Consider the following 21247-nt stretch of genomic DNA (forward strand, 5'->3'; position numbering starts at 1 on the left):
CCAGCTACATCTAAGCTGGTTAGCCTTTATAATGAGTCACTTGAGAAGTCTATCCTACCAACAACGATTTGTAAATTGTCAGTAACAGCCCTCCTGAAGCTTGGGAAATCCCCAGATGATTTATCAGCGTATCAGCGTATCGACATCTCTACATTTTGAATGTAGATCACAATACCCTTAGTAATTTATGAGCCAGAAGATTACTACCCTCCTTGCCACACCTTGTCCATGTTGCCCAGGGTGGTTTAATTCCCAGTCATCTCACATTGCAAAATATACAGAGACTGTTTAAGATAGCAGAGAGGGCTACTGAGACATTGCCCAATGCAGCCCTGTTGACAGTAGATATTAGGAAGGCTTTTTGACTCCTTCAGCTGGAGATATTTACAAAAAGTGTTGTATCACTTTGTCTTGGGGGCACCTTTTTTAAATGGACAGCACATGTGCGCACTCGCCAGGTGGTCGCTGATAGAAATGGGGTCTCTAGTTGGCAATGGTTTGACCCTTTGTCCAAATAGAGACCCTTGCTTCTAGTCGGGTAAAAGGGGATACACTCCTAAAATTACCCCTGCTCACCCCCTGGGTAGCTTGGCACGAGCAGGCAGGCTTATCTCAGAGGCAGTGTGTAAAGCATTTATGAACACATACACTAATACAGTGAAAACACTACAAATGGATACCACACCAGTTTAGAAAAATAAGTAATCTTTACTAGGCTTAACACAAGGCTAAACAACAAAAATCCACAATACAATATTAGGAATATGACTTTAAAATGGTAGAGGTAGCTTAGGTCAATGTAGATGGTAAATGCAACACTTCACACTCAAAGTACTTTAGATGCGCACCGCAATGTAAACAAAAGGGTCACAGGGAAGGTGATGCGTTGGTTCCTTGCTTCGGGGGAGGTGATGCATCGGTTCCTTACTGCAGCGCAGGGGAGGTGATGCGTTGGTTTCTTACTGCATTCCGGTTACGATGCGACAAGGTGGCACCTCGATGCGATGTGTTGATCCGGTGTGATGCGACAAAATGGCATCTTTGAGGCAATGCGACAACTTCAATGCCATGCATGCATGCCCAACGGCCGTGCGGCGAACTCGGTGGACTCTTGAGCCGCGACAGACCCTGCAACATGCTTCTCCAGTGATGCGACGGTAACCTCTGCGCGGTGACGCGCTTCTCCATCGATGCGACACGCTTCTTCAGCGATGCGTTGGCAAACAGTGGCACGCTTCTTCGGTGATGCGACGGCAACAGATGCGGCAGCGACACGCTTGTTCCTCGTTGCGTCGCGCTTCCAGCAACACGCAGTCTCTAGAGGCCCCAATAGCAGCAGTAGGCACCTCTCTGCCGGCAGAATTCCTAACAAGGAATTCAGGGGAGCTGGCAGTGAAGTCTTTGTGTCCCAGAGACTTCAGAACAGGAGGCAAGCTCAGCTTCAAGCCCTTAGAGATTTTCCTCTAGATCATGGGTACTCACAAACTTTCTCTCGGGGGCCAAATTTACAGTGTAGTTTGTGTCCGAGGGCCGCACCTGTGGGGGCGGGGTCAGTGAAGTAGGGGGCGGGGGTAGAGTAACAAAAAAACCTGTGACCATGAGGTTGAACACAGGTCCCAGCAGCAGACGCCTTCGTCCACTGAGCCGCCAGACCCGGCATACACACATCTCTCTCTCTCTCTCTCTCTCTCTCTCTCTCTCTCTCTCTCTCTCTCTCTCTCTCTCTCTCTCTCTCTCTCTCTCTCTCTCTCTCTCTCTCTCTCTCTCTCTCTCTCTCTCTCTCTCTCTCTCTCTCTCTCTCTCTCTCTCCCCCTCTCTCAACCTCTCTCTCTCAACCTCTCGCTCCCTCTCTCTCCCTCCCTCCATCTCTCCCTATTTCTCCCTCTGTCTCACTCACTGTCTCACTCCCTCTCTCTCACTCACTCTGACTGTCTCCCTCTCTCTATCTCCCTCGCTCTGTCCCCCTCCTCGCTCTGTCCCCCTCCTCGCTCTGTCCCCCTCCTTGCTCTGTCCCCCTCCTCGCTCTGTCTCCCGCCTCGCTCAGTCCCCCTCCTCGTTCTGTCCCCCTCCTCGCTCTGTCTCCCTCCTCGCTCTGTCCCCCTCGCTCTCGCTCCCTCTCTTGCTCTCCCTCCAATTGCTTCTCAATTTCCCAGCTTGCCTCTTGATTCTTTGTGTTTATTGCATAGCTGTTACATTTTTGGTGTGTGGAGCTTTGCTGCAGCCACCTCTTTCAGTATGAATGTTTCCGGCTCAGTTTTAGCAATCTCCCAGCACCCCTTTCACATGTTCCTGTGGGCTTATTTGCCTCACCAGAAGGCAGGTTTGATCAAGCGGTTCACTAGTTTCAGTCTCTTTTCAGGGCCTGTCTGCTGTTGGCGTCTTCAGGTTGGCTCTGTCTGGGAAAGCATTTTCCGGTCTCTTGCTCAATCCCCAACTTCTGGAGAAGTTAGTGATTGTTAATGTGGGTAGAACCTTCAGTCGGGTGGTTATTTCTAAAACCTGTAAGCTTGTGCTACATCGCCCAGCATATGTCTTTTTTTAAATCTATTTTTTTGGTTTTGGGTTACCCTGGACATAACATGAATAACCTTTTGTATCCGCTATTGAAGGTTGGATACAGTGGTGAGCGGCACAACGTGGTACAAATACAGCATATGAATGTTTGCCTGTCCAGTAAGTGAGCTGGTACATAGGTCTGTCTAAAATAAATATCATAGTTTAGCTTTCGGTAATATCGGCAGTCGCTTAGCAACAAAGTACAGCTTGGTAAAGATTTTAGTGAGTGTCCCGTTATGTGGTGGTCTGCAAACTGGGGAGGAGGGTAGTAAAGAACCGGAACAAAGTAAAACGTAACAGGGGTTTGTCACCTTCTCCATCTCACCCTGCCTGTGTGTGCCTGGGCTGAGACAGCTTCCTGGCACACACACACACAGCCGCACCGAGCCCTTCACAGGTCTTTAAAAGACCATTTGTATGTTAATGAGGCTTTAGTATTTCACCTCTTAGGCCCCTGCAGCTGCACTCTGACTATCACAGAATGCCCGGCCCCCACAGAGCAGCAGAGTCTCTCAGAGACGTGGCGCACAGTATTTGCTATCACTCTTTATTTTTTTTTGTTTTAAAACACAGGTAAATTGTCTAAAGGTCCGCGGGCCTCCAGGGAAGGCTTGCTGGGCCGTACTATGAGTACCCTTGCTCTAGATGATAAAGTACAGACAAAGTTCCTCTTCTCCTTTCCTTGGCAATAAGTAACCACTGCAGGCCAACCCCAAACAACACAGCGCCAATCTCCTCCTTCAACTTCCTTGGTTTCTCTTCTTGGCAGAGGTTCCTCTTGATTCTAAAGTTCTGGGGTCTGGGTCCCAATGTTTATACTACTGAATCCTTTGTTCTCTGAAGGCAGGGAGTGTCTGTACCTAGTCAAAACCAGTTCTGTCCTCCCTGGTGAAGCTTCCTGGAAGGAGGTGGAGACAGCAATATTGAAAGCAGACCTGGCCCAAGTAGCTGAAAAGACACCCCCACCCCCCCACTCTCTATTCTATGTAGGCTCAGGCAAGTGAAAGGAAATCTCCTTTCCTATTCAACCCAGGTCCTATCCAGACCAGCCCTGACTCATCAGACTGCTGGAGCCAAAGCTCTCTCCAGCCCCCTGTAACTCACAAACCAGACATGGAATACACAAACCTGGCAGAGGTTTACTGGATAGTTAGGTAAAAAAATTCCTACTTTCTAAAAGTGGTATTTTCAAACACAGAATGTAAAAATCACCCACACTAAAAGATGTATGGGAACAGGTAGCCTTGCAATAGTGACAAACGAAATTGGCTGTAATTCACTATCAGGACATGCCACACACATCAGGGCATGTCCTACCTTTCACATGCAATGCACCCTGCCCACAGGAGTACCTTGGGCCTACCTTAGGGGAGACTAACATATAGAAAAGGGAAGGTTTAGGGACTGGCAAGTGGGTGCACTTGCCAAGTAGACATGGCAGTCCTAGACTGCACACAGGTTCTGCAATGGCAGGCCAGAGCCACACTTTACAAGCTGCTACTGTGGTTGGCTGGCACAACCAGTGCTGCAAGCCCACCAGCAGCATTTGATTTAGAAGCCCTGGGCATATATGGTGCACTGTACTAGGTTCTGACAAGTAAATCAAATAAGCCAATCATGGAGTGAGTAATCCATTACAACAATTTACAATAGGGAGCACTTGCACTTTGGCACTGAACAGCAGTGTCAAAGTGTCCAAAGCATCTAGCCCAGCAAAACATAGCAAAAATAGGACTCAACAGCGAAAAAATGGAAGGGAGACCCACGCCAATGGTGCCAGGTATAACAGCAGCCAAACACCATCTAGTGGGCAGAGAGACATGACAAGGGTGCCCTATTTCCCCTCTGTTTTTCTCTTTTGCAGTTGAACCATTTGCTGCACATTTCCATGTTACTAAGAGAGGCTGGGGGTTTCTGGTGCAACACGGTACAACATCATCGTACTTGACATGGAGCGTTCATTGTTGTACATATAAGAAGCAGAAAAAGACATAGGGAATATCACAAGTGAGCTGGTTTCATTCTGCAAATTCTCTGGACTGAAGGTGAACTGGAGTAAAACTAGAATCTGCTGAAAACCAGATCCTCTTTCGATCGAGATGTTACTTTTCCCATTCTCCCTCAATTGGAATCCTCTACCTTTAGATACATGGGTGTTCATTTTTTTAAATTTATTTAGAAGTTTTCTATAGCGCTAACAAGACCCGAAGGTAGCAGAGCGCTTTACAGTAAAAGGAAAGGCATGGTGAGCAAAAAGATACGTAACAAATAAAGGCAGTCCTCAAAGACAATATTGGGGGAGGAGAAGTTCGTAACAGTAGGACTTTTGGTAGAAGGATACAGAGATAACACATAGTTCAGAGGGAGATCCTAGTTATCTAGGACCCAGGGAACGGGTGAGGAACAAGGATTTGAGTTGGTTCTTGAAGTCCGGTGTGAGAAGGGACCAGGCGGAACTCCATGTAGGGTCGGACTACGGGACCCAGACTTACCTGCACCAACAGGACGATATCCTAAAAGCCCCGTCACACAGGAATCACGGACGGCGGTCCATGTCTCTCCTCTCTTTCCACAGCGAGGGACAAGGTCGAGAGGAGGAGCTACAGAGCGGGAACGAGTAAAAACGGACGCTACACAGGAAGAGGGGTCACCGTACGTCGAGGAGGCGGGACCTGGGACGAACCACGCGGAAGACGCCGAATCTCGGAGCCGGGAGCCGGAGCTGAACGCCGAGAGTCAAGACAGCGTTGCTGAGCGTGAGGAAGAGGCGGGGGAGGCCGAAGACCGCTGGACGGAGGAGTGGTGGTGTCCCCCGGAGGAGGCTGGAGAGCGTGCCGTGACTCAGGAGAGTTACGGCGGGGCCGGTGAGTAAACTGGCCTGGGGACGTTTCTGGAATTGCTCTGTGTTACGGGTGGTGGGTGGTGATGTGTATATCGCGGGTGGAGGGTGGAATGGATTAAGTGGAAAGTATTGCACTGGTTGTTTCTCTTGGAAATAGTATGTGAAAGCGGCACACTGGTTGTTTCTCTTGGAAATAGTATGTGAAAGCGGCACACTGGTTGTTTCTCTTGGAAATAGTACGGGAAAGCGGCACTCTGTTTGTTTATCTAACTTGGGGATAGTACGGGGTCTACGGCTATTCCCTATTTCTTATCATCTCACCCTGGCGTCTCCCTTCTCCTCCCACTCCCCAAACCTTCACATCCCGAACCTTTGGGCACAACCTGTCACCATTCCATTTGTCGAGCACTACCTCCGGGTGTAAGGACAAGGGTTACTTTTGAACAGACCATCTGACGGCCCCTTTTCTCTTTCCCTCTCGGTACCTCCGGGTAAACCAACGCCACAGAGCCCTCATCGCCCCAGGAAATCTATCATCTGGCAGAAGAGGGAGAAACCACTCAGAGTATCACGGCCAATCCTTTCAACCTTGAAGAGACAATTGCCGAGGGAGGAATTGCGGACCCCGTTGTGAAACCTAAGACTTTAAATCCTGATAATAAAAGTGCTGTTCGACAATATATTCAGCCTCCGCGTCTGTATATCCGACCTGCCCTCCCACATCCGGATAAGAAGGTAGAGTTCTGATATGAGGGGGGATAGAGTTCCATATTTTGGGGGCATTTCCAGTGAAGGAGCAGTCCGCAGTTTTCTTCTTTCTGGTTTTTGGTGGGATGAGCAACAGGGAGTTGGAGCTTCTCAAATATCTGCTTTGGCCTGCTTTTGTGAGCTTGTTAGCCAAGTATTCTGGTTTACCGGTGTGGAGGGCCTTGTGTGTTAGGCAGGCCGTTCTGAAGGAGCTACGCATTTCCACCGGGAGCCATTCAAGTTCTTTGAGTGCTGGGGAGATGTGGTCAAATTTTTTGCATCCTGTGATCATTCTTGCTGCCGAATGTAGTGTTGTTTTTAATGGAGCCAAGTGTGATTTGGGTATACCTGTAAGGATTGAGTTCCCATAGTCCAGTCTAGATAGAACTAGAGATTGAATGGCTAGTTTAAGATCTTTGTTTGGAATGAAAGGTTTTATTTTGTTCAGCAGTCTGAGGTTGAAGAAAGCACTTTTTGCCGAGTTCTTAATGTGGTTTGTCAAGGTTAATTTGGGGTCAAGGGTGAAACCCAGAGATTTGACGGAATCAGTTGGCGTGAGAGAACCTTTAACAGCATCGATCGACTTCAGCCATTCAGTGATTTGAGGATTGTCTTCTTTGTTTGAGATGAGAAGAGTTTCGGTCTTGTCGGGATTGAGTTTCAGATGGTTTTTTGTCAGCCAGTCTTGAACATCTTTTAAGACAGCATTTAGTCTGTGGATGTCATTAAGCGAAGAGGTTTCCAGGTAGATCTGCGTGTCATCCGCGTAGAGGTGGAAGAGGATATTGGCATTCCTGAGTAGTTTGGCGAGCGGTTCCATATAGATGTTGAAGAGCTGAGGTAAAGTACTGAGCCTTGGGGGACACCCTTGTTGACTTGCTGCGTTTCGGAGGTGAAGTTCTTCAGTTTTATTATTTGCAAACGGTTGTGGAGAAAGGAAGAAAACCAATCAAGAACAACTTCGCCGAGGCCAGCTCTTGCTTGCAGAGTTTTGATGAGGAGCTTATGGTCTACCGTGTCGAAAGCTGCGGATAGATCAAGGAGTATGAGAAGGCAGCACTTGTCAGCGTCAAGAGAACCGTGAATGTCATCTATGATGTTCAGCATCGCGGTTTCTGTGCTGCGGCCTTGTCTGAAGCCAGATTGGAGGGGATCGAGGCGATTGATGTTATCCAGATGATGAGTCAGTTGCAGGAGAACACAGCGTTCCAGTGTTTTGGCGAGTAGAGGGAGGTTAGATATCGGTCTGAAATTGTTCAAGTCTGTAGAGTCAAGACCGGGTTTTTTCAGCAAAGGAGTAACTTGGCCCATTTTTAGACCGTCAGGGACCACTCCGCTTTGTAGGGAGCTGTTTATGATTTTGCCCCAGATGGGAGCTAAAGTGAGCTTCATTTTTTTGACTAGTGAGGGAGTTCAGATTTATCACACATAAGCAGATGTAATCAAAAGCAATATTGATAGAGATGTAACATTTTTCTGGTCTCAGGTGACATTGTGATGTTCTCCTTTCCTTGCGATTGCGGGTCAGATAGCACTATCAAAATGATCCTGCTACCCTGGCTTGTACAACTAGGCTCATATACCATGTGGTTTACCAAAGAAAGAGTTTGAAGAAACTCAATAGTTTTATTGGACATTTTTAGGAATTGGTGGTCATCCCAGGGTGGCATTTTAAACTTGAAATAAAGGGGGGAACATGGCGGAAAAGTAGGAATGAAAGAAGTCCTGTTTATTAACTGCTAAACCTTAAACAGACAGCCCCCATTGTGATCCAACACAAAGGGAAAAACAAAATCTTTCCGATATGTTGCAAAATGTTCTCTAAAAGTGAACACCAAACTCTGCTGCTACCCACATGGGAAATGACTGCATAAAAATCTACCAACCATCACTTCGATCTGCGTCATGAAAGTAATTAAAAAAAACCAAAAGAATCTGCAACACGAACATTTTAGAATCAATCATTTTTATTGAGTGGCGAAATATCTCAGAACACAACTCAGCTGCCTACATCCACTGTCGGCAGAGCATTCTCTATTAACAGCACACACAGCGTTCGGGCCTACACCCCAGAGGGCGACCACATGAGGGAAGTATCAGGCTGTAACAAGCAGCCAGTGTAGATGCTTAGCTACCACTTTTAAAACAAAGAATACAGACAAAAACAAGATAAACACCCAATCCTCCCACTACCCAAATCCCCGTACCGCCACCCCTACCCTCCTCCGCATCAGCCTCTAATTCCACCTCTTTGTCAGATCTCCACCGTGTATGGATGCCGTCCGCCTAATGCGGGAGAAATGGCACCCGCACGGAACAAACTCTAGTTCCCAGAAAGCCGGGAAACGACGTCACGCTCCAAGACGTCGGTTACGTACCTTCCCGGAAATAAACACTGTCTGCACTCTTTCGCGGTGCCGATAATTATTGCCTTGACGAGCTGGTGAGGGGAGGTAGCGGTAAGCTCCGTGTTGGAGAAACTTTGGCCAAATTTGTTTCTGATTGTTCTCACCCCTCGTTGGGTCGGGTGAAAGACTTTAAAAACGGAGCAAGAGTGCATTACGGACGTATGCACTAACAAACTCTCGTGTGTTTGACTTTGTGATGTAACGAAGTTTTTGCTCCTATTCCCGTTGGACAAGACGCTTTTCTGCGTTCTCATTGCGGGGATAGGTTTTGGAGTAGTATAATTCAAGATAGTGTATTGCCATCAGTACAACTACCTTCTTGCAAGTTATTGTTATAGACACTGTGAATAGAACTGGCTATTCCATCTATGAGTGTGGAAAGAGATTTTGTGTTTGTTTAAACACTAGGGTGTCACGAATCGGAATCCTTCCCCAAAAGGAGAAAACACACTTTTCAAACAGGAAACAGTGATAAGGGTGAATTCAACCTATTCTGTCTTATGTTCATTTATGATTCTTATATTGTTTCTTCATTATCCTGCACTTTGTATTTTGACTATACAGGGGAGACGCTATCGGGTTCTTGAGCATGGGAATAGTTCTAGCCTAAAGAAGAACACTGTAATTGAGTGGTAGGTGGATTGAAATGAGGAAGTAATATTGTTTCTTGTGTATTCAAATGTTCATTGTGTTCCTATATGCTTATTGTTTCAGTTGGCTTCCTTTCCCAATCAAGGCCCTCATCATTCCTCCCCAAATACAAAGCTCCTTATATTTCCTGCACAGGTAGGGGAATAGAATAAGGTTGTGGATAATAGTAAGGATTGTAGGATATTCCTTTGTGGGGTTCTAGGGGGGTGTTTGCTAATTTGTTGTTCTTGTCATTCCAGATCTCCCTCCCAGCTGTCCCTTTCCTTTCCCGCCCTCACGGGACGATCTTGGAAGTCTGTTTTGCTTGTTTCAGACTCTAGGAGAGTCGTGTGGGGGAGGTTATAGGTTATAGCACAGCCCCGAAGAGAACCAACGTCAGACCTGACAGAATTATCGGCCCACGATTGTTCTTCTCTTCTTGGCTGTGTTGACTATATAATGGCCTCCATAGATGATGTTTTGGCAGCATTAGTTTTAGTGCAGACGGAGCTAGCGGCCTCCAACAGAGAGGTGGCTGCCTCTAGAGCTGAAACGGCACAGTTGAGGGCCAGACTGGACCGGATGCAGGGGAACCCATTTGATGCCGGGTCTAGTTCTACTCCCTCCACTTCGGTAGTGGTAGAAATGCCTACACGGATACCTTTGGCGCCTCCAGAGCGCTTTTATGGGGATAATAGAAAAGTGCAGGTGTTTATGACACAAGTGCTTTTACACTTTATGTGCAAACCCAAGATGTTTGCCACTAACCAGGCTAGGGTTGCTTTCCTCATATCCTACTTAGGGGGGGAGGCGGCACAATGGGCAGTCCCTGTAGTTCAGCGAGATGATCCCCTCCTCTACGATTGGGACGAGTTCACAGCAGAATTTGAAAAGACCTTTGATCGCCGAGCTGAGACATTCACTGCAGACCGGGAGCTGCTAGTCTTGAAGCAAGGCACCTCCGACTTGGTAACCTACTTGAACAATTTTCGTCGTCTGGTTGCAGAAACGGACTGGCCGGAAATTAAGCAATCAGCCTTGTTTTATCAAGGACTAAACGATGAGATGAAGGACGTATTGGCCCAGATAGACCCACAGCCTCGGTCTTGCTCGGCTCTGATCGAACTGACCTTGCGGTTAGATCACAGAATGCGCAAAAGAAAAGGCGACACTAAGAAAAAAGAACAGTCTGTTTTGTCCTATGATAAAGGGGGACAAATAGAAAAGTCCGGTACATCCTCGGAAAATATGGAAATTGGAGCTGTGAGAGCTGCTTTGACGATACATGAAAAAGAACACCATAGAAAGTATGGTCTTTGTTTATACTACGGCAAAAAAGGGCACTATTTGAGGGACTGTCCGGTGAAGCCTAAACCAGGAAAAAGAAGAGCAGGACAAACCGTAGCAGGAAGCAGTGAGAAGACGTCGGAAAACTCCAGTGCTTGAAGGCGAATGAAGGGGACCTATCAAGCCGGAATGTTATCCCTTCAATATTACCTGGCCGGGACCAGGAGAGTAACCATTTGTTTTTGGCCATGTCATTGGTTATTGGATCCGAAGTAAAAGACGTTAAAGCCATGGTGGATTCTGGTGCAACAGGATGTTTTATGGATTTTATAGAAGCAAAGAGATTGGGGGTAAGGCTAATTGAGAAACAAGAACCAGAAATGGTGTACGCTGTGGACGGTAGTGAATTAATCGCCGGTCCCATTAAGTTTCATACCCCTGAATACGAGCTCATCTATGAGGGAAACCATCATGAACAGCTGTCCTTTAATATAATTCAGGCACCCCAATATGGCGTTAGTTTGGGGCTTCCCTGGTTACAACAACACGAACCAACCATACACTGGTCCACCAAGACAATACGGTTCACATCCGAGTATTGTCAGTTGCATTGTGTACTCGAGTCTGAGGGCCCATCAAGGACCTTGGCTTTAATCCAGGGAATAGCCACAGCAGCCGAAAAAGAGGTAACCTTGCCATACTGTTATGCAGCATACGAAGACGTATTCAGTGAAGTTCAGGCCGCAGAGCTCCCACCGCATCGAGCCTACGACTGCCGAATAGACCTTCTCCCAGGATCGGTGGTACCGAATGGACGACTCTATGCACTAACTGTGCCAGAAAATGAATACTTACGGGAATACCTGGATAAATACCTGGCCATAGGGTATATACGGCCGGCAATATCACCTGCAGCATCGCCGTTGTTTTCATACCTAAGGCTAATGGAGAAAAGAGGTGCTGTATTGATTATCGGGCCTTAAATACCATTACGATTAAGAATCAGTATCCACTGCCTCTGATTCCGGTGTTGCTAGAACAAGTCCGTTCCGCCACCATTTACACAAAACTCGATTTGCGTGGTGCATATCACCTTGTGCGTATTCGACAGGGCGATGAATGGAAGGCGCCCTTCAAGACGCGGTACGGGCTCTTTGAATATCTTGTAATGCCCTTTGGGCTTTGTAACGCCCCGGCTGCCTTCCAGTTCTTTCTCAATGAAGTGCTGAGGGAATACCTTGACAGGTTTGTGGTCGAATATATAGAGACGACATTTTGGTGTATTCCAACACCACCGAAGAACATGTAAAACAAGTGAGCCAAGTACTTCAAGCCTTGCGACGACACCAGTTGTATTGTAAGATTACGAAATGCGAATTTCATGTGACTACGGTGGAGTTCTTAGGGGTAATGCTCACTCCCTCGGGTCAAGTCATGGCTGAGAGAAAGGTAAAGGCTATACAGGAGTGACCTCGTCCGAACACAGTAAAAGACATCCAGTGTTTATTGGGATTCGCCAATTTTTACCGGCGATTCATTAGTGGATTTTCGGCTCTGGTAACACCATTGACCCGTCTTACAAGAAAAAAATTTCTGTTAGTTTGGGATTCAAAAGCACAAAGAGCGTTTGATGGGTTGAAGAAAGCTTTCTCCTCGGCGCCTGTTTTGACCCATGCGGATCCTGATCTACCATTTGTGGTGGAGGCTGATGCATCCGAAATTGCAGTAGGAGCCGTATTGTCATAAAGAGAGGAAGTCACCGGAGTGTTACACCCCATCGCTTTTATGTCGAGAAAACTCAGTCCCGCTGAGAAGAATTATACCATTGCGGAAAAGGAATTGTTGGCCATCCGTGATGCATTTGTGGAATGGAGACACTGGCTGCTGGGTGCTACTCATAGGGTGACGGTCTATACGGACACAGGAACCTTCAGTTTTTAAGTGCGGCCCGTCACCTTACGCCAAGACAACTGCGCTGGATGTTATTCTTCGAAGAATATCAATTCATTGTTATGTTTAGACCAGGCAGTGAGAATAAAAAGGCGGACGCCTTAACGAGACAAGAGAATCCTGAGATGCATGCTGTAACACCTAGCAGGTCCATCATTGATCCCGCCAACGTTGTGGGTGTAACTCAGACGGGGGATTTTCTGCAGGACGTACGTAAAGGAATACAAACCTGTGTGTGGAGAACGTGGCTTCGACATCATCCGGAATGGAGATTGAGACACGGAGTGCCTATGAGGGGATCTCAAGTGCTGGTTCCAACAAGGTCTCTGCAAAGAACTGTATTTGCATGGTGTCATGAAGCACCATGTGCCGGTCATATGGGATCGGTGAAAACCCTTGAAAAAGCATTGAGGCAGTTCTGGTGGCCTTCGATAAGGTGTGATTTAATGCAATGGGGAAAGAAGTGCACGACCTGCGCCCAGATGAAATCCGACCATCAACGACCACAGGGACTGTTACATCCTTTGCCTACCCCCGAAACACCATGGGAGAGGTTTTCGGTCGACTCTATTGTCGGACTCCCTAAAGATCAGGGAAAGACAGCTATACTGGTGGTGGTAGACTATCTGACCAAAATGGAGCATTTTGTAGCATGTAATCAGGTCCCCACGGCTGGTCGTTTGGCACATCTCCTTTTGGAGAATGTCATCAGGATACATGGTCTACCCAGAGTGATAGTGTCCGACAGGGGGGCTCAATTCACTGCCCGATTTTGGAAGACGTGGTGTTCTGCCTTGCAGGTGTCCCCTTCCTTGTCTACCAGCTTTCATCCCCAGACTGATGGCCAGACTGAAAGACTTAATCAGACCCTGAAGCAGTATCTGCGATGCTATGTCCAGACTAACACTGACGCATGGGAGGATTGGTTGTGGGTGGCCAAGGTGGCATATAACAGCACACAGCATTCCTTCACGCTTCATTCACCTTTTTTCTGTATGTATGGTCACCACCCTAGAGTCAGTCCCTTGTTGCTCCCGAACGACAATGTTAAGCTGCCAGACGTCAGGGCCAGATTGCTGCGCATACGCCGAGTACTTTCGGAGATGCGCAGGAATCTCGTCCAGGCTAAATCTAAGTACAAGCTGCAGGCGGATAAACATTGCAGGCCTTGCCCCGAGTACAAAAAGGGGGATTTGGTGTGGTTGTCTACACGGAACATCAGGTTCGGGAAACACAGTGTGTTCAATCCTAGGTTCATTGGGCCGTTTCGGGTTGAGAAACACGTGACTCTTGTGTTAGTTAGATTGAGATTGCCTGCCCATCTACGAATCCACCCTGTCTTTCATGTGTCCTTGTTGAAGCCCTCTTTTTGTCCTGTTCGACGGGCTCCATCACCGATCTGGGTTCAGCAGGACCGTGAATATGAGGTTCGGGGGGTTCTTGATTCTAGATGGGTGAGGGGACGTCTTCAATTACCCATTAGAGGGGAATCGCCCATCGCTCTGTAAGTACTTGGTAAAAAAGGGACTTGACCTTCCTTCACAAGAAATAAAGACAAATTATATATTCCTAGGATCTTTTGTTACATGATAATAGAATGGCAAGGAAGAAGAACCGGTCCGCTCTGGTTCACTGCTGTTGAACAACACATGGAAACTAAAAATATAACCTCTCACCTAAAGAGGCTCAGAAGATGGCTGCAGTTTAGAATATGGTGTTGCTCAAGCATAGACCTCTACTACTTGGAAAGCAGAATGATATTAGACCACGTCAAAGCCAATAGGCTAAAGTCATAATTCACCTAACACAAATAACACTATGCACTTAATCCCTCAGTATCCACTATGGAGCACATGTGTGCACCATCACCAAAAACACTGCACCTCGACATCCCATACTTTCTATTCTTTGGCAAACATTATTCTACTGAAAAACAGCAAGAGTATAGAACAGAAGAGAAATAGGCATATGCAAGACCATCCTACATTAAGGATAAGGTAACATAGCACACTAAAGTTAGTACACAAAAAAAGCTTTGTGGAAGAACCAGGCTTACGGTATCTCATCAAGGTCAAAAACATGTTAGTTCCTAACTGTTCACAGACCAGAGCTGTGAATTTTTCTGTTCTTAAATGGAACAGCATGCAGCTTCATATTCTAAAAACCCTTTCTGTAGTCTTAGACAAAAAAACAGACTCAACCTCTTTTGACCTCCATCAAAACCCTGCCTTCTATGTCTAAATGCTCTGCACTTCTGTCTGGCTAATTCAGGCAAATTTAAACTATCATTTGTAAAACATTGGCAACCTTAAAAAGTCACATACAAAGTCTCATGGTACTTCTGTAACAATATCTGGGACTGCATTAGTCAAAGAAGGTATATGTTTGTTTAATTTGTAACAGTCAACTGTCTTGGGCAAATAATTATCACATTTGCGCACCAGCTACATAAAATCATTTTAAACATTAGTTATTGGGGTCACCAACCCTGCTTCTGTGAAATCCTACCAAACTGCTTTTCTGTCTATATAGGCCATTTAATAACCAATGCAATCTCCCATAAGCAAATCACATTTTCTCTCACGCTGTTCTGTCCAGTATCTTTTAGTGTGCAAAAGCACAGAGTCATGGGCATTTGACTTCTTTCTTCCCTGCTAAAAGGGGCACATTGCTTTTGAGTAAAATCACAAAATACATTTTTAAACCTTTGAATTAACCAGTCATACACAATCTGCTGTTGTACACTTTCAAAATCATATGGTTGCATTTGTCTTTTAAAGCAAAGTTTATCATGCACTGTTAGGTCTGATTTATCTCCACAACCGGTGATCGTTAATTCAAAAACACTGGTCTGCTTATCTTCTTGCACATTCTTTTCTAACTGAAAACCCTCTTCGGAAGAATTAATTAAAACAGCCTGTGTAACCTGCAGCCCAACTGCATTCTCTGTTATATTTTTCAGATCTAAATCATGCACGTTTCATTTTGTTATCAAAGGAATATTTTCACACTGGGCATCAATTAACATTTCCTTCAGCTCTTTTTGCAAATGCTCAAATTGTGGATGCATGTTAAACAACACATTACAAATAACCCCACTATCTCTGTCTGAAATGTCATCCCACCTTTCAGGGTTATATTCTGAGATGTTACATTCATGTTGCAGCTGAGTACATTTTAAATGCACTTCTTTTTACTGAACACTTTAAAGGGATCCAGCCCTTTATACAAAACACATTTAAACACACAGCAATTCTCATTCAACCCAACACAATTAGCTCACTCATGAGCCAGAACACCATATGGGCTACCCCCATGCAAATAAATCAAATGATATCTGAGAGTCTGCTTTCAATTTCTAAAAAAAACAATATTTTCCCCTTTTAAATCAACATTCATATCCTGCCGACTACGCCAAATTGTAATGACCTACTTCTCTGGAAGATTTGGTGCTTCTGTCAGTCACCAGGCCATTACTTACCACATCCTTTCTCAGGATCCAGAAAGACACCACATTTCACAATACTTACCCAAGAAAGGAATAAACACTGAAATCATATAAGACCATTGCTGAGGAGTTCGCAAATAACAACAAGTCACAACACCTCACCATCCGAGAGGGTACACAGCGCATGCTCCTCCTAGCAATGTATTGGATAGAATAATTAGAATTTAGATATTCCTGCTAGAAGCCCATTTCCCTTCCGTATGAACAATTACCCATTAGAGGGGAATCGCCCATCCCTATGTAAGTACTTGGTAAAAAAGGGACTTGACCTTCCTTCACAAGGAATAAAGACAAATTATATATTCCAAGGATCTTTTATTACTTGATATAGAATGACAAGGAAGAAGAACACAGTAAACATTTGTAGTAATCACCAACACATACATATACATAGAACCTGAAAATAAAAGCATAGTTAGATAAAATAAGTATACATGGAACACCTCACCATAATCTTGGGCATCTTGTCATCTGAAGAACTGTCCGTCTCTTTTTCCCTCTCTGGTTGGGTCAGGACTCTCTGTTCCACAAACACGACTGCACATCTGCACCGTGATGTATCATCAGACCGCCAAACCACCAGACCAACATCTCACCCTCTCTCGGACCCCCTTTCTCTAATATAGAATGCAGGTATCCATCAAAGTTTCTAGCTAACTCCGCCTACAGTTCTCACTGGATTCCTGTACCACCTCGTACCAAGAGCACAACAAGCAGCTGGCCAAGCATTTTGCTATGACTTCGGCATCGAGAGAGCACATTCTTTCGATAAGAACCGGTCCGCTCTGGTTCACTGCTGGAGAACAAGACATGGAAACTAAAAACATGACCTCTCACCTAAAGAGGCTCAGAAGATGGCTGCAGTTTAGAATATGGAGTTGCTGAAGCATAGGCCTCTACTACTTGGAAAGCAGAATGATATTAGACCACGTCAAAGCCAATAGGCTAAAGTCATAATTCACCTAACTCAAATAACACTATGCACTTAATCCCTCAGTATCCACTATGGAGCACATGTGTGCACCATCCCCAACAACACTGCACCTCGACATCCCATACCTTCTATTCTTTGGCAAACATTCTTCTACTGAAAAACAGCAAGAGTATAGAACAGAAGAGAGATAGACATATGCAAGACCATCCTACATTAAGGCTAAAGTAACATAGCACACTAAAGTTAGTACACAATGGTGGTGATCGAGGGTCATCACAGAGCATCAGACCACTAAAGTGGCTGATTCACTACAGTCTACCCCTCAGTGAGCGCAAAGGGAACGATATGGTGTGAGGAAGCCCCAATATCGTATGTTCAGGTGCTCGGGGAAATGTAATCTGGAAGGCATCGTCGAAGTCATCTAGAATCGTTTTCCAATACCGCTCTAACTTCGGACAGTGCCACAGCCGGTGTGCCAAAGTACCTGAGAATCCACACCCCCACCAACAACGGCCCGATTTCGCCGCGTCCCAAGCCTTGATACGTGCTGGTGTATAATACCAATAAGCGGCCACCTTATAGGCGGACTCGGTACCCGCTATGTTAGAGGTGGTGTGATGTACGCAATAGAAAACGTGTTCCCACTCCTTACGTGTCAGTGGGCGTCCCAGCTCTGTCTCCCAGCAAACCTGCACCTTCGTACGCTGCGATTTGGGGTGTGACAGAATCATAGCATATAGGTCAGATATAAGCTTATGGTCATCTTTTTGGCAAATTACCCATTTTTCAAAGGCCGTCAAAGGGTGGGACATAGAAGCCAAGTTAGACGGCTGGGTCACCCAATGCGCTACCTGTGAGTAAGGAAAAGCATCGAACTCTGGCAGAGAAAAATAGTCTTTACATAGCTAAGAAAAGGGAATCAGGCCTTCAAGGTCAAAGAGGGAGCCCACATTTTTACAGCCCTCCTCCCGCCAGAGGTGGAAGACCGGAGACGCACACCACGGAGGGAAATCTGGATTATCACTAATGGGAGTCATAGGGGAAGGAAACGTAGTCTAGCCCCTACGCTGCACCAATTGATCCCAAGCTTTCAAAGTCGGTGAGGTCACCGGGGAAGAGTAGAGGCCCCACGCTTCTATGCAGCCATAGCTCACGCCAAATATTACACCCCGCTACCGTCTGATCCATAAAGTTCCAATGTTTGCTGGACTAGGGCCTATTCCACTCAATGGTATATCGCAGACATGCCGCCTGATAGTAGGCCTTCAGCAAGGGGAAACCCATCCCACCTACAGACTTAGGAGTGGTAACAAGAGATAAAGCAAGTCTTGGCCGTTTTTTGCCCCACAGAAATTTATTAAGGAGCCCCTGTAATTTCTGGAGATTACCCGGCGGGGGACTCCATGGTAGCAGCTGAAAAAGGTACAGGATACGCTGGAGCGCCACCATTTTGACTGCCTCCCGTACCAAGCCAAGTTGAGATGGGCCCAATCCGAAAGCGATTTGGCAGGCTGATCCACTAGCAGCTTGTAGTTAAGAGAGGCCATTTTAGCTATAGAGGAAGTCAGGCGAACTCCCAGGTATTGAATATCAGAATGTACCCACTGGAAGGCAAAGTCCTGCCGCAAATCTTGCACCGCTGCATCGGGAATGGAGATGTTAAGGATTTGCGATTTGGAGAAATTGAAGTAGAGTCCAAAATAAGTGCATCAGTGGTATGCTCAACTGCCTGAGAATCGCTAATGGACTGAATGGCCGTCAACTGCGCTCGCGCTCGCAACCTATGCGCTAACATCCTTCCCCCTTTATCCCCAGTGAGGTAGAATTTGTGCCGTAAGCGCAGAAGGGCGTGCTCTGCCCTATCTAAATCAAGGTGCTTCAGCATGCGCCGCTTTGTCTCTAACTCCCTCCACACTCTTGGGGCCCCCGTCCTCTTATGGATCGCTTCCAAGGTACCCACCTCCTTTTCTAACTCTGCACGTTTCTCTTTGCGCACCCGCGCGTATGACGCTGCAAGCGCAATAAACTCCCCCGTACTACCAATTTCAGGGCCTCCCATACCGACACTAGGGACATGCCATCTTGGTCATTTTTTGCGAGGTAATGGGTGATAGTGTCCCTTATTCGTGTGACCGCCGACTCTGAGTGAACCAGGGAGTCCCGGAGACGCCAACCAGACGGCGGCGGCCGTTTGCTATGGCAGGTGAGCAAGACTGAAATAGGAGCATGGTCTGAGAGGGAGCACGGGGTGATAGTTGCTGCGGAAAAGTGAGGCAGGAAAGAGGATGTAGCTAAGAAATGGTCTAAGCTCACAAAAGTTTTGTGTGCAGAGGAATAATAGGTATAATCACGCTCAAGGGATGCTGGACACGCAACATATCATGCAGCCCACCCTCTAGCAACCATTGCCTCCCGCCCTGTGACAGTGCCCCTATTTGGTGAGACCGCAGCTCAGACCTATTCATCCCCGGATCTATTACTATATTTATGTCCCCACCCACTAGCACCGATGCGTCTGGAGACATCAACCACCTGGGAAAGGATTTTGCAATGCGCGTGAGCACTAAAAAGGATCGCCACTCCATGTTTCTTCGCTGGATCCGAGGACCACAGTTGCACAGCAAAACGCCTCTCTTTCATCTGTTTAGTATCCCTAGGGAGGAGGTGGGACTCCTGCAACAAGCACACGTCACCCTCCGCATTTTCCAAAAGGGAAAGGATGGCCGAGCGCTTGACTGTTCAAGCCCCTAACGTTCAGGCTTACAATCTTTAGGTCCCTACCCATCACCCTCGGAAGTAAGGTAAGAGCCAGTGCAGAACCCAAGGACAATTGCGCTATGGGGATCACGGTGGGCAGCCTGCGGGCCTAACGTGCACCTACCTGCCTGGAGAACTGATGCGGAGCCCCAAAAACAACCCCAAAACCCAATTGAAAGTGCCGAACCACACAGAAAAAAGGAAATGCCAAGATTCTCATGTAGTGACTATAGTCTGTCTGACAAAACCAACTGTTAGGGGAACATGGCGCCATCTTAGAACCTTACACACCCCTGATACAGGGCACTTCCAACTCACAAGGACAGGAAGAACAAAGGAAACACTCTCTCCCCCCAAAACATCCCGCCTCCGGCACCGCAGAAGGACCCAACCAGTGCCAAGCTTGTGGACCTCAGGGAACTCCAGAGTTGTCAGTCACCAATGCCACCGAGGTAACAGCAGCTTCCCTCTCCAGCAGGCTCGTGGATAGGTCCGGGTTCGCCGGAGGAGAAGACCTCCCAACGCGCTGCCATTCGGTAGAGCATCTGCACCGTCGAGTAGGTGATCCAACGTTCCTGGGCAGAGATGCTGGCCGCTCCAGACCCAATACCTTGAAGGCGGCATCCAGCGAGCGGATTTGCAGGAGCTTGCCCTTGTGCTTAAAAATAAGCCGAAACGGGTACCCCCACGAATAGTGGATGCCCTGATCCCGAAGGTTGGTAGTGATAGGTTTAAAGTCTCTGCGCTTGATGAGGGTGGAGGGCGCCAAGTCCTGAAATAGCGCCGGCTGATGGCCCCAAAAATGCACAGGGTTGAGGTCACAGGCTTTGCGAAGGATTCTTTCTTTAAGCTGAAAATCATGCACACACACCAGGATGTCCGGTGGTGGAGCTTTGGCGCCCCTCGGCAGGCCAACTCGGTGGACACGATCCAACTGGATGTCTTCCTCGTCCCCTTCGTCAAGAATCTGTCGGAACAGCGCACCGACATACTCACGCAGATTGTCTCCCTCCCCTTTCCACGGGACAGCCCGGATACTGATATTTTTCCTCCGTGACCGGTTCTCCAAATCTTCTGCGTGGGCCTGCAGATCTGGATTTTGTTTCGTAAGGTGGAGGACATCCTGCTGAAGCTGGTGAATGTTGCCTGCGGTGCCCAGGTCATGGTCCTCCAAGGTCGCCACTCGCTCCCTAATGGCGTCAACATCCCCCACATTTCACGCACATCCGAGGAGAGCTGAGAGCGGAGTTCCGATATGTCCTCTTTGATGGCCGTGAATAGCTCTATCATGAATGCTTTAGTCACCGGCAAGTCGTTATCTTCAGATTGCGAGGACTGGACATCTGGCTGCAAGGCAGCTTGGCCCGCCGCCTTTTGTAGCAGGTCCTTCAGGGGTTTGTCTCTTCTATTCCTGGAGGTCGACATTACGTCACAGCCAGGGTCCCGAACGCGGCCAGGTGATACTCAGCACCCCAAGGATGCAACTGGAGTTCGCCCCCGTCGGGGCACAAGTCCAAGCCCAATCAGCAGCTCTTCACGCCACCCCGCTGCCCCTCCCCCGCTGTAGGCCAGTAGAAGGAGGGCCAGAACCAGGTCAGAATTCGGCCCCTCAAAGCACCACAGCCCTC

The sequence above is a fragment of the Lissotriton helveticus genome, chromosome 4_1 (assembly GCF_964261635.1).
Source record: "Lissotriton helveticus chromosome 4_1, aLisHel1.1, whole genome shotgun sequence".
Taxonomy (NCBI): Eukaryota; Metazoa; Chordata; class Amphibia; order Caudata; family Salamandridae; genus Lissotriton; species Lissotriton helveticus.